The sequence below is a fragment of the Delphinapterus leucas genome, chromosome 3 (assembly GCF_059928025.1).
Source record: "Delphinapterus leucas isolate spDelLeu-1000000601 "Yukka" chromosome 3, BTC_Dleu_Yukka2, whole genome shotgun sequence".
Classification (NCBI taxonomy): domain Eukaryota; kingdom Metazoa; phylum Chordata; class Mammalia; order Artiodactyla; family Monodontidae; genus Delphinapterus; species Delphinapterus leucas.
In genome coordinates this window covers 90,428,562-90,443,331 of record NC_143131.1, presented here as the reverse complement: position 1 = coordinate 90,443,331, position 14,770 = coordinate 90,428,562, and the positions used below count along the sequence as shown (strand labels likewise).

Genomic DNA, 14,770 nt, shown 5'->3' with positions numbered 1-14,770 from the left:
TGATATGCAGACTGGTTATTGGCCACGGACAAAAGAAAGTCAAATAAGTAAGTTAATGACAAGGTAGTAAAACTAGATGGAAGGGGAAAGATGGGCCCTTGACCTGTCCAGAAAATGAGCCCAGGAAACCAGGAGTATTGCCCTGATGGGTGGCCCAGAGTAAGTGGTCTGCTTCTATTAGGCTTAAGGACAGAGTTTCCAAAAGGCCTTGCAATGTAAATGATCCATAACAAATTGATATTATCTTTTTATGTGAGTGGTAAATAGGGAGAATATTGTTGAAAAATTAAATTCCACAGCCTGCTTTTTTAAAGTAATTTCCATTAATAAGAGATGTATATAATTTTTAAAAATTATTCTGAATGCCATAAGTCTTGATACAGTAAGAGATTATCTTACCTTACCTTAAGATTTTTTTTTAAGGACTTCCGTTTAAATGGCCACACTAGACTGGATTTAGCAGTTAATTTACATAGTAAGGGGAAATCAAAATGGTGTGAAAACCTAAACAAACTTCATTACAATTGATCCTGTGCTTTAAATGCAATTTCTCTTGGAATAACCCTCTCTGATACCTGACTCTACCACAGATTGATTCAGAAACATTTTTGACCCAAAATGTCTCAACTTTTTTAACTTTAGTAACTATTGTTAAAATCTGGCACTATGTGGTTTCATTCTTGCTTTTAATAATGTATTAAATTCATATTAAAACAATGTATAAAAGTCAGACAAGGTAGCTGACATTAAGGACAGTGAATAAAAGGCAGACACATTTAAGAGAGGTGAAGGATCATTAACTATGATCAAGTAGAATTTATACTTGGGATGAAAGAATGGTTCAACATATGCAAAATCAATGTGCTACATCACATTAATAGAATGAAAGAAAAAAATCATATAATCATCTCAATAGACACAGAAAAGCTATTTGACAAAATTCAACATCCATTCTTAATAAAAACTGTTAATAATAAGGTGTAGAAGGAACATAACATAATAAAGGCCACATATGATAAGCCCACATATAAGTATGTATGTTATACTTAATGATGGAAGGTTGAAAGCTTTTCCTCTAAGATCAAGAACAAGACATGGGTACTCATTCTCACCACTCCTATCCAACACACTACTAGAAGTCCTTGCCAGAATAATCAGGCAAGAAAAAGAAAAGAAATAAAAGAATTGGAAAGGAAGAAGCAAAATTGTCTTTATTTGCAGATGACATGATTTTTTAAAAAATTTATTTTATTTTTGGCTGCGTTGGGTCTTTGTTGCTGCATGCGGGCTTTTCTCTAGTTGTGGCTAGCAGGGGCTACTCTTTGTTGCAGTGCATGGGCTTCTCATGGCGGTGGCTTCTCTTGTTGTGGAGTACGGGCTCTAGGCACGTGGGCTTCAGTAGTTGCGGCACGTGGGCTCAGTAGTTGCGGCACGTGGGCTCAGTATTTGTGGCTCGTGGACTCTAGAGTGCAGGCTCAGTAGTTGTAGTGCACAGGCTTAGTTGCTCTGCGGCATGTGGGATCTTCCTGGACTAGGGCTGGAACCCGTGTCCCCTGCATTGGCAGGCGGATTCTTAACCACTGCACCACCAGGGAAGCCCAGATGACATGATTTTATGTACAGAAAATCCTAGACTCAACCAAAAAACTGTTAGCTCTAACCAATGAATTCAGTAAAGCTGCAGTATACAAAATTAACATACAAAAATCAGTAGTGTTTCTATACATGAATGACTTATCTGAAAAACAAATAAAATGATCTCACAGCATCAAAAACAATGAAATACTTAGGAATAAATTTAACCAAGGAGGTAAAAGATCCCTACACTGAAAACTGCAAGACGCTGAAGAAAGAAATCAAAGAAGACACAAATAAATGGAAAAATATCCTGTGTTCATGGACTGGAAGAATAGTGTTCAAATATCCATACTACCCAAAGCCATCTGTAGATTTAGTGCAATGCCTATCAAGATTCCAATGGCATTTTTTATAGAAGTGGAAAAAAAAAAACTCCTAAAATTTATATGTAACAACAAAAGACCCCAAATAGCCAAAGCAATCCTGAGAAAGAAGAACAAAGCAGGAGGTACCACACTTACTGATTTCAAGCTATACTCATCAGAACAACATGGTATTGGCATAGAAACAGACAAACAGATCAATGAAACAGAAGAGAGAGCCCAGAAATTAACCCAAGCATATAGAGTCAACTAATATTTGACAAGGGAGCCAAGAATATTTAATGGGGAAAAGACAGTCTCTTCAATAAATTGTGCTGGAAACTGTATATTCACATGTAAAAGAATAAAAACAGACCCCTATCTTACACCACTCATAAAAATTAACTCAAAATGGATAAAAACTTAAATTTAAGACCTAAACATGACACTCCTCAGGTGAAAACATAGGAATAAAAGCTCCTTGTTGTGGGTCTTGGTAATGATTTTTTGGATATGATACCTAAAGCACAATGAGCAGGATAAAAAATAAACAAGTGGGACTACATTACACAAAAAACCTTCTGCAGAGCAAAAGAAACCATCAACGAAGTGAAAAAGAAAAAAGCCCTACAGAATGTGAAAAAATACTCGCAAACCATGTATCTGATAAGGATACAAAGAACTCATACGACTCGGGGCTTCCCTGGTGGCACAGTGGTTAAGAATCCGCCTGCCAATGCAGGACATGGGTTCGAGCCCTGGTCTGGAAGAATCCCACGTGCCACAGAGCAACTAAGCCCATGCACCACAACTACTGAGCCTGCGCTCTAGAGCCCATAAGCCACAACTATGGAGCCCACGTGCCACAACTCCTGAAGCCTGCATGCCTAGAGCCTGTGCTCTGCAACAAGAGAAGCCTGTGCACCACAACAAAGAGTAGCCCCGCTCGCCAAAACTAGAGAAAGCCTGTGTGCAGCAATGAAGACCCAACACAGCCAAAAATAAAATAAATAAATTTTAAAAAAAGAACTCATACAACTCAATAGCAAAAACCAAATAATCCAATTAAGAAATTTTCAAAACACCTGAATAGACATTTCTCCAAAGAGGATACACAAAAGGCCAATAGGTACATGAAGAGTACCTCATGTACACACATGTGATGTTGAGTACCTCAACATCACAAGTCATTAGGGAAATGTAAATCACAACCACAATAAGATATTAACTTATGCCTATTAGAATGGCTATCATCTGAAAGACAAGAGATAAGAAATGCTGGCATGGATGTGGAGAAAAGGGAAGGGAACCCTATACACTGTGAGAGGGATTGTAAACTGGTATAACCACTATGGAACACAGCATGGAGAATCCTATAAAAATCAAAAATAGAACTACCTGATGATCCAGCAATTCCCCTTCTGAAAATATATACAAAGGAAACAAGAGCACTAACTTGAAAAGATATCTGCATCTCCATGTTCATAGCTGCGTTATCTACAATAGCCAAGACATGGAAACAACTTAAGTGTCCATGAATAGATGAATGAATAAAGCATAAAGTTGTGGTGTATATGTGTATGTGTATGTGTGTGTGTGTGTGTGTGTGTGTGTGTGTGTGTATATACATAATGGAATATTATTCAGCCATTTAAAAATAAGGAAATCCTACCATTTGCAACAACCTAATGACATGGATGGACCGTGAAAGTACTATGCTAACTGAAATAAGTCAGACAAAGCAAGATAAAAAGTGTATGTTCTCACTTATATGTGGAATCTGAAAAAAACAAAGAGCTCATAGAAAAAGAGATCAGATTTGAGGTTAACAGAGGCGGCAGGTATGGAGAAGGGGAATTTGAAGGAGGTCAAAAGATACAAACTTCAAGTTATAAGATAAATTAGTACCAAAGATGTTAACATACAACATGATGACTATAGCTAACCCTGCTGCATGATATAGAGCAAAGTTGTTAAGAGAGTTAACCCTAGGTTCTCATCACAAGGAAAACGATTTTCCTTTCTTTTCTTTTTATTATATCTATACGAGAGGATGAATGTTAGCTGAACCTATTGTGGTAATCATTTCACAATACAGGTAAATCAAACCATAATGCTGTAGGCCTTAAACTTACACAGCAATCGTATGTCAGTTATTTCTCAATAAAAAGGGAGGTTGGGGGAGCAAGACCAAGGAAAGAGAAATGAGAGATGATGAGTGATGAGAGCCGAGAGACAGACTCAATGATTTAGGAAGGGGAGCGTACAGAGGAGACACAGGCAACTTCAGAAAACTAATCATATACGCAGAATTTGGATGCCTAAAAACTGATTTTCATTAAATTAGCAATACCTGGTTCAGATAAAAATTCAATTTGATATATAAGATATATCATTTTATACATATAGAATACTACGAGCAAGTCATCAATTCATTAATTTTGTCTTTGCTTATACTTTGGGAATCATCACGTGTTTTTTAAATGAAGTTCTATGTTAATATTAGGGAATACTTAGCACAGTAAATTAAGATTTACGCACATTTCACTTCACTTAATCTGTAACATACTACACCTGAAAAACAGTTTGTCAGTGAGCCCAACTTACACTCAACAGGAGAGCACATAAACCCCAAGGTTTATTTATGATCAACTACTGTAAAAAGTTTTGGAAGCATGTTCTAGGAATTATTCAATAGTTTAAGTTTATACGCACCTATGGGTTATATAAAACAACTTCAATGTCCATTCTATAATGAAAATTTTAGCTCCCTAAAAAAATGAAGTAAAATAGGTCAAATATTTAATTCATCACAATAAAAATGTTTTATTTCCTTAACAACTTAGCTATTTTTCAAATAGAAAAACCCATACGGCTCATCTTTATGAGATGGATACTGAGCATACCTCCACACTGCCTTGGAAATACAAGAACATTTTGAAAGATCATTGACATCAACATCATCTTTCTTTTTTGGCAAAAACCTTGTCATTTCTCCCTGGAATACTGCCAGAACCTATACTAACTTGGACTCAAAACTACTCTTAATAACTTAATCATTTCCCACCTCAACTATTAAAATTAAACTCTTCATAAATCTATCTTCAGTACACTCAGGGGATGAAGACAGTTCAGCCAAATTATTTTATCATCCAAACTTGTCTTACATACCCTGGTTTTCTATACATCCAACACATTTTAGAAATTGGTATTCTGTTCATTCCTATCCACATCGGACAGGTTTTGAGCTCTCCAAAGATTACTTGTCTTCCAAACCACTTACTATCCACTAGTCTTCTAACCTTGATTTGCCCATCTCTTGTTATGAATTTCTGAATCTGTGAACTGTGATTTTGCTTGGGCTGCATTTCAAACTCTTTCCTATTACAAATATGTTTTGTATTTTATCTCAGAATCATAGTTCCTTCTTTGTTTACGGTTGACTTTAGATAAAATGTTTGGTCTACTGCAAGCTGCTTTCTGAAATTCTTTTTGTATATTTTCCTAAAATCTAAAGGCTTTGTATTTTAAAAATCAAGAAGAACTTACTGACCTGTACATTAATAGCCTTCTTTTCTGCTAAATTAAAATTCAATTATTTGGTAATGCTCTAGTAGGAAGAGAAAGAAATGAATGCCTTGGATTAATTTTTAATTATTTAATTAACATTTTGACTAAACAATCTAGGTCAAAATGGGTAACTACCTGTGCTTTGAAAATACTGACAGTTTTCAAAGGCTGGATATTGTTTACTCTGAAGTATCTGGGCATGATAGGAGTCTGATAGTTCATTGAACTGAAAATCCAATCTATACTAATGATACTCCTCAGCTCAGATAACTTTAATAGCAGCTAATATTTATTAAAAACTCAGAATGTGTTAAGAACTGTGCCACATTCTTTATATATATTACTTCATTTAACTCTCGGAACATTATTATTCTCATCCCTCATTTTATAAGGAAAGATGTTAGCCTTAGAGAGATTCAGTAACTTGCCCCAAGTCACACAGCTAGAAGCAGTAGAGTAGGAACTTAAACCCATATTTGGCTCCAAAGCCAAAACGGTCATGTTTACACAGGCAAGTCACTCTAAAGTATAGCAACTACCAAATGAGAGCCATTGTGAACTCTGAATCCCACTGAGCATTTCTTTTATTGTAAGTGTTAAAGTGAATAACGACAGAACATCACAAGTGATCAGTGAGAATCCTCAAATACTTTGGAGGTGAGTATTTTTCCCAGTTTCTTTTCTTTTTCTTTTTAAATTGAAGTATAGTTGATTTACAACATTGTGTTAGTTACTGCTGTACAGCAAAGTGATTCAGTTATACATATATATACATTCTTTTTAAAAAAATTCTTTCCACTATGGTTTATCACAGGATACTGAACACAGTTCTCTGTGCCATACAGTAGGCACTTATCTATTGCATATATAAAAGCCTACATCTGCTAACCCCAACCTCCCACTTCCCTGTTTCTTAAAAGAAATCTTGACTCCATAATCAAGCACACTCAGATGAAATAAATGCGGACAAAAAGAACATTATACAGAGATAAGAAAAATATTTTCTGATACTCTCATTCATAAAAACTTAAATCTCTATTACGGCCGTAACCAGGGTATGGGGTTTGCTTGCCATCTATTAACTCATCTCTCACATGTACCTCCTTTTACACAAAATACTATGAAGGCTTCTGGAAGCACAGGCTCCACAGGGAGTCACGTATTTTCTAGAGAAATCTCTTGAGCTCAGATTTAATGCTGCCTGAACTGTTGATCCTGTGGTCTAAAGTTTGGAGAATATCTACGAATCTTTCCTATAACATATCTATTTAGATATTCATGACAGTAGAATTTAACCTAAAATGTATCTCCATGTGAGAACAGATGTACAAAAAAGTCCACTGAAATGCTCTTTATGGTAGCAGATGACTAGAAAAACAATTATCAAGCACTGTGTAAGCAAATACCGTGCAATTATGGACAAAATAAATCTATATATACTGATGTAAAAAGACTAGGATATTTTGTCAAGTAAAAAGAATACAAAGATCAGAGCAGTATGTATGGTAAGCTATTGTTTGTGTTAAAAATAAAAAGATGTATATGCATATATATTTCCATGTGCATAGAAAAACTCTGGAAGGATAAAAGTAAAATTAAACACACGAAAACAAAACAAAATCCCTCCTCAAAAAAAACTAGTAAGGGCAGCTGCCTCTAAAAAGAATTCCAAAGGGAATGGGGAGTCAGGGACAGAAAAATGGCTTTTCATTGTGTTTCCTATTGTACTCTTTGAAAGTAACACTTAAAAAAAAGTCACTGCTGGGCTTCCCTGGTGGGGCAGTGGTTAAGAAACCGCCTGCCAATGCAAGGGACACAGGTTCAATCCGTGGTCTGGGAAGATCCCACATGCTGCAGAGCAACTAAGCCCGTGCGCCACAACTACTGAAGCCCGCGTGCCTAGAGCCGGTGCTCCGCAACAAGAGAAGCCACCGCAATGAGAAGCCCGTGCACTGCAAAGAAGAGTAGCCCCCACTTGCCACAGCTAGAGAAAGCCCACGTGCAGCAACCAAGACCCAACACAGTCAGAAATAAATTAATTAATTTAAAAAAATGTCACTGCCTAAAATTGCATTGGAAATAACAAATTGGTCACCCTGAACTGTAAGGCCCTTCATCATTCCATCCCTTCTACCTTTCCAACCTTACGTGTTTCTCCCAGGCGCACATGCCTCAGTCACTCTACCCTTCTTCCTGTTCCTCAAACACAAAGGCCATTCCTACCCTTCCCCCAACACTTAGCAAGGGTAGATTATTTTTATCTTTCAGGTCTTAACACAAATGCCACCTTCTAGAGATGTTTACTAAGACCTCTAAAATAAATTAGGTGCTACCTGTGACTATCTCTCTGAGCAAAACTCTTAATAGCATAATTTGCAATAATAAATTTATTTGCGATTACTGTTTAAATATATGTCTCTCCCACTACATTGAATTTCATGAGGGAAGAGATCATAGTTATATTTTTCACCAATGTATATGGTGTATGGAACACAGTTAATGCTAAGTATTTATCAAATAAAGTAATTAATCCAAATCTCACAACAATAGGTTTATAAAGAATGGAAAGCCTTAAAGAAAAAGGGGTGTATTTCTAAGTTTCAAAATCACTTTTCCAATAAAGATGTTAAAAAAAAAAATCACTTAAACACAGGGTGATATATGTGTCTAAAAAATAGTTATTTTTTGTGTTTATTTTTTATCAAAATCAACTGGCTTAGAATATTTTTGACAGAATAATAAAGCTCCTTCAAATTACAGCCTCATTAGCTTAGAAATTCCACTTTAAAGAGAATTGAAGAATGTAACTATGACTCTTAAAAGTAATAACAATTATACAATACTTATACTTTTTAATATATGATTACCTATCCTTTATTCTTAAAAAGCACTTTTAAAGATGTAAAAAACTGCAAAAAGATAGGTATCTAATTCTTTTATCCTATTCAACAAATGACAGATGTTAAACATAGAAAGGGTTTCTTTCTTAATTTTAGTAGCCAAGATAGGAAATATAGAAATTCAATCACTTGCTGGTAGCAAATAATATCTTAGAAGATAAATTCACTTGAAAGTCTTATCAAAGATCTTGAAAAAATGTTCTCAATACTAATCCACAGACTAACAGGTAAAAGACTAACATGTAAGAGAAGGAAAAAACAAAAGAAAACAAAATAATGTCTTAAAAAAACAGAAAATATGGAATACATGTAATCTTTTAAGATACAAAAAATTATTAAAGATGCTATATAAAGTCACTTTTTAAATTTGCTGCAGTTTGTTATATAAAGCCTTTCATTTTGAATCCAGGTATTGTCAAGTGTGATATTGTTTTCTCAAGTTTGACACAGAAGAATTTAGGCAAATTTTTCTTTTCTAGCAAAGGTTACATTTTCTATGTGTATTTATTAAGCTCTCAATCTGAGGCACAGCTGTGTCAGGTATTGAATAATATTCTTACTGGAACTGAAATTCATGTCCATAAATAGGTACCAATGACAACTGACTTCAGTTTTACAGAGAAGGACAGATGGAGGCAAACGAAGAGCAGGAAAGTTCTATATACACAAAACCTTATTATAATGAGAGTTTCTAATATTATTTTCACATTTTCAATGACAAGAGGGTATGCAACACGTAACATAAAGTGCAATCACTCAAGATGAATCTGTGAAGGTGTTTAATGTATATAGCATCTGAAAATCTAGAAAAAGAAAAAAGGAAGTACCTAAATGAGAAGAGAGATATTAAATATGACCAGAAGACTTGTGAAGAAATGAGAAAAGAAAAAATGCATAATAGATTTTCATAAGTAAGTAATCTGGCTGGTCATAAAATGAGCATTTAGCAAGTAGAAGACTGATTTCATCCTTAAAAATGTACTCGAATTTATGAAGGAAATGGGGGGAAAAAAGGCAAAAATGTACACATTCCTGTCCATTGGAGACAACATAACACAGACTCTTAGGCCTCAAGGGCCTAAAATATATTCAGTATTTTCCAAGGAATTGCTCATAAAGATGAAGCTCTCTTTACATTAGTTACCCTCAAAGCTGGTAAGAACAGCAAGAACATAGCATGCCCAGTTTAAGATAATCACTGCAGGGTGACTCCTTAAAATGAAATAACTCATTACTATGATCTACGAGGCTTTGCATGGCTTGAACCCCATCCCCTCGCTAACCTCATCTCCTACTACTCTCCCCTTACTCTTCCTTCATCCACACCACTCTTTCATGAAGCCTCGAATGTCCATCCTCCAGTGTCTACACAGAGTTCTCTCACTTCCACCGGGCATTTTACTCAACGTTCTACCCATACTGAGGACTTCCCTGGCCACTCTCTCTAAGACTCCAACCTCTGCCCATACCAATAGTTGCTATCCTCTTCCCTCTATGCTTTATCTTTTCACACCACTCAACATCCTATATATGTTTTACTTACTTAACATATTTCTTTCCCCACCAGAACATAGGGTTCACGAGAGTAGGAAGTTTTGCTTTTTGTGGGGTCTTTTGGTCTGTTTTCTTCACTGTTGAATCCCCCAGTATGTGGCATATACGGGAGGCATTCAGTAACTGTTTGGTGACCAAATGACTGAATAATCTAACAGAATATCTAGCCTTAAATAGTTTTTAAGTACAATTCTACTTAAAGAATATTGGTGTATCTGAGTAGAGTGACATACCTTCTCAAATATTAATGGATAAGGTTTTAGTTTCTTCCACAAATTTAGTCCAGAGTTTGCCTATCATTTCTGAATAGACAGGGTAACTTACAACTAGATAGGGATATAAATAACTTAAAACTAGAAGGGGATAAACAAAAGAAGAGAGAGCCAATATCTTTGGCTAATGCTGACAAGAGGCGTTTGTTCGGCTTCTACGTAAAATAGTTTGAATATTTATGGTACCGCAATGTAAATAAAAAACCTCCCAACATATTCACTTTTCAACTTTCATCATAAATAAAATAAGCATTGTTTAAGAACTTTGATTCAACCGATTTTCGGTTGTCTTTTAATCTTGGAAATATTTTGTGTTCCCCATTGTTTTAATAACTGTTCTCCTTACAATTCTGATAATATGAAAATCTCATACTAAATAGGCACTGTCAGAGTCATATACATTGGGTATACTACTGGGGAAAGCCTATTTATTTATTTAAAAATACAGTATATGTAAAAATTTTTATTTCAGCTGAATTCATCACAGTTTTACTAGCCCTGTTCATACTTCTAACATTTGCATCAAATATAAGTAGGCTTTTAACAATGAAGCAAATTTTCTTATCATTTATATTACTTTAAAGTTTCTCTGCAAATTTTAAGACTTTTCCATGTACAGTAACAAAAACTTAAAAACAATAGCAAAAGTAAAACTAATCAGTAGTTTATCCATGAGGAAGTATGCATATATGTTCATAACGCTTACATTTTCCTTTAATTCATTAAGAAACTTAAATTATCAGAAAGACATTTTCAAAACAGGATCTAAGAGCGAAAATATGGTTCAGAATATGCTTTCTCCTTCTTACCAAGCTATCTGCCTCCTTGCAGGAGGTACTTAAGGTATAAGTGCCATCAGATGCTCAGAACATGAAAAACATATGGGTAATATTGCTCAGATATACACAATGCACCAATGGCTCAAATGTACCATGAAAAGTTAGTATCTGTTATAACACACCAACCTTTGCTCACTGATTGAAAAGCAAATCCCTAAGCACTTCTTTATAACCATTCAAGTCAAAGAGGGGATACAGTAATAGTTGTTATATTTTAGATTTCATTTCTCATAGTTTTCTTTTGGGTTAATGTTTTTAGTGTTTAGCTCAACCTCTAGGAAGGAAGGGTATGGTCTACCCAAAACAACAATAGAAAAATGCTAATACCACATGTGTGGAATACCACCAGGTTATCAATTTAAGTCGTGCATAAATTAAGTAACTGATTTCAAAAGATATTAGTGCTTTTATTGTCTGGAGAAACGTCCAGTTTAAACTATCCCATCTGCAATTGCTTTGGGATATTAGGCAGCAAATGAAACATTAGGGTAACCCAATGTATCATTTGGTTGAGAAAGAAATATCAACTTAAAGATGCTATCTTTTTAAAATGTTGTTTTGCAAGTATTAAAAAGTCAACTAAGCACATTTATTTAGCTTTTCATTAATGTAATATGCTTGAATTATAAAGACCAATATCTAAGTTTAGATGTTATAATGTCAGTTAACATAGAAAAGTTACCCATTCTTCCAAATAGAAATTTACAATGCACTAATTTATAATTACTCATTTAGACTCATTCAAACTTTGTCTTAGGGAAGACATATGGGAACATATGTATATGTATAACTGATTCACTTTGTTGTAAAGCAGAACCTAACACACCATTGTAAAGCAATTATACTCCAATAAAGATCTTAAAAAAAAAGAGTATTCTATCGACATCTCCAAACAACAAAGTAATAAAGCCCATAAAATTAGGTTCTTCTTTAGTAATTATCAGCAGCATAAAAAAACTCAGCCACTGAGTTGACATATCTTATAATCTTTAGCACAAAATATTAATTTGAGATTTGTCCTTTACCTTGAACTCAAAATTTACTGCTGTGACGTGACATTGTTACATATCTGGTAATGGATTGTATGATGGGAGATGGATTAAATCTGTATAAGGTCAGGTGCCAGTTCAGACTTCAAGGGCCCTTTTACTGTGTGCCAGGAGCCATGTTCCTTAATCTTTTGTTGGCACAATTTACCCTTTCTATATTTATAATGAGTGAAAGAAACAAATGCCAGGCAAGGATCCAGAGCCCAAATACTGGGACTTTGTTATCAAAGGAACAGAAACTGTCATTTCCAGTGACTTCCATAATAACCTTCTATAGCTGTGATGTCATGTAACAAATTGATTCTGTTAGAATCACGTAAAAATATAAAAGTTCATTATGAATTGGGAAGGAAAAACATTTATTTTTTAAAACAATTTAACCTTCTGGCTAAACTTAGTGAACATACCCTAGAAATTACAAATGAAATGAATAATTAAAAGAAAAAATTCTGACAATGGAAAGATTTCTTTTGAAAGGCATTTATGAGAACTATATAAATAATAATGTCCAAATTTCTAAGCTAAAATCTCTAGACAATATAAACTACACGAGCTCAATATTTTTTCAAACTTGTTATAGAGATATTTTGATGTTGTCTAAAACCTGGCAAAAATTCTAAAAACTCCAAAAGCCATAAGTCATTTTAAAATTAAGATAAGTTTGAGGATTGCCAAAGAGCATGCACCTGTGAGAGCTGAGGAATGTACCACATAATATAACATTCAATTAGTTCCAAGAAGTTCTGAACTCAAAGATAACATCCAGATCCAAGAGAAGGGGCAGTTAGCAATATCTAGTACAAGACTAGAGGCTGATGTTTGTCTTGCTAAAATTAATTACCTCTACCCAAGATCTGTACCTCACATTGTTGTACTTGGAGATTAAGGTGCTTGGTTTCTTATTCATCAGGGTATTTTATGTCAGCCCTAATTTAACCACATATGTGAAAATAAATGACAGCTGCCTGAACTATAAATACTCCTTTAAGTCATGGCTTGTCATTTGAAAAATAAGTCCTCTCATCATTTCCTTCATTTCAATCTCTAAGTAAAAAACAACTTGTTTGCAAAATAAAATGGGGTCATCTTTTAGCATATTAGAGTTTGTCTTTGTTTTCAGTATTTCCTAGCACCATTTACAATTGCCTTTTGTTTGATTTTGTTTATCCAGCAACCTATAAGCAAGCAATAAATAAAGTATTTGTAATTCAAGAAATGATTCAAATGAAGACAGGATCATCTTGGAGTAGTCACTCTAAACTTGAATCCTCAAATGCTTATAATCTCCTCAAACATTACTCTAGTGAAAATGTATTTCAGATTTATGTTTCCAAAGGGCTCAGTTATCTGACAAGAACAGGAGCATTTTAAATCTCTGCATAATACATTTCTGAAATGGCTTGCATATAAGACACCAAGCAGTTATTAACTCTTGCTTTTAATCTACCAGTTCTCTAAATCTTCTCTCCACAGCTTGATTCCCAGTAGAGAAAAAAGTAACTCAAACAAAAATCTTCCTGTTTACCATAATAAGCTGTTTACTTATCTGTGCACAAGGTTGAGAAATTATGGAATGGGGATGCATGTATCTGCCCACAGGGTACTTGCATAGGCATTTTGCTTGAATTTTCATTTATATTTTCAATTCATAAAAGGATTATATATTTTGACCCAATTATAACTTGAATGCCATAATAGAAAATAGAAAGAGCACAGTTTTCCCACTTGGTATTTAACTGATGTTGACAAGCCACTCTAAGCTCTCTGAACCTCATTTAGCTTATTTGTAAATGGAGATAACAATACCACCTGGTAGAGCAAATGACATAATGTTAATTAAAGTCCTTTGAGAACTGTAAAATATCATATAAATGTAAAATATTATTATTATGCTACTTTATTAAGAATGAAAAGTAGCTGGTTATTTCCCCATCATGCCTTTTGTAAAATGAGGAAAGATGCTGTTTTGAAGTAATCTAATAGTTTGTGATGAGAGGTTTCAAATTTAAGAAAAATTTTCCTAACTAAAAAATTATACGTTAGAGCTAAAATTTAGAAGCCATTTTAATCCAGCCACTTTAGCTTTAGATACAAGGAAAGAAAGACCCAAGAAGGGTAAATATTAAAACATACAAACTAAACAGTCACAAATGGTGGTGGAAAGGGAAGAGCTAAACCAAACTTCATGCTTCCCAATTTGCTGTCACATCACTTGGCTAAAGAAATCTAGGGTTAGGATTAGAGTCAGGGGCAGGGGCAAGTTCAGAGGTTGGGTTAAAATTCTGCCTGGATTATAGGAGTCATTTTTTTTTTTTTTTTTTGGCGGTACACGGGCCTCTCACTGCTGTGGCCTCTCCCGTTGTGGAGCACAGGCTCCAGACGCGCAGGCTCAGCGGCCATGGCTCACGGGCCCAGCCGCTCCGCGGCATGTGGGGTCTTCCCGGACCAGGGCACGAACCCGTGTCCCCTGCATCGGCAGGCGGACTCTCAACCACCGCGCCACCAGGGAGGCCCTAGGAGTCATTTTAAATCATCACTTTCTTCTGTTGGTCAATTATAAAATAATAACAATAAAAATTATGACACGATGAGAATGCACAGAGTGGTCATTATGGTTAAACATTCTAAGAATATATATATAAATAT

At 34.9% G+C, this 14,770-nt stretch overlaps 1 protein-coding gene across 15 annotated transcripts in view; it reads right to left on the bottom strand.

The window, feature by feature from the left end:
- Positions 1 to 14,770, bottom strand: part of FER (FER tyrosine kinase) — a 476,299-nt gene that overhangs the window by 130,679 nt on the left and 330,850 nt on the right. The gene's annotated exons all lie outside the window — the stretch shown is intronic.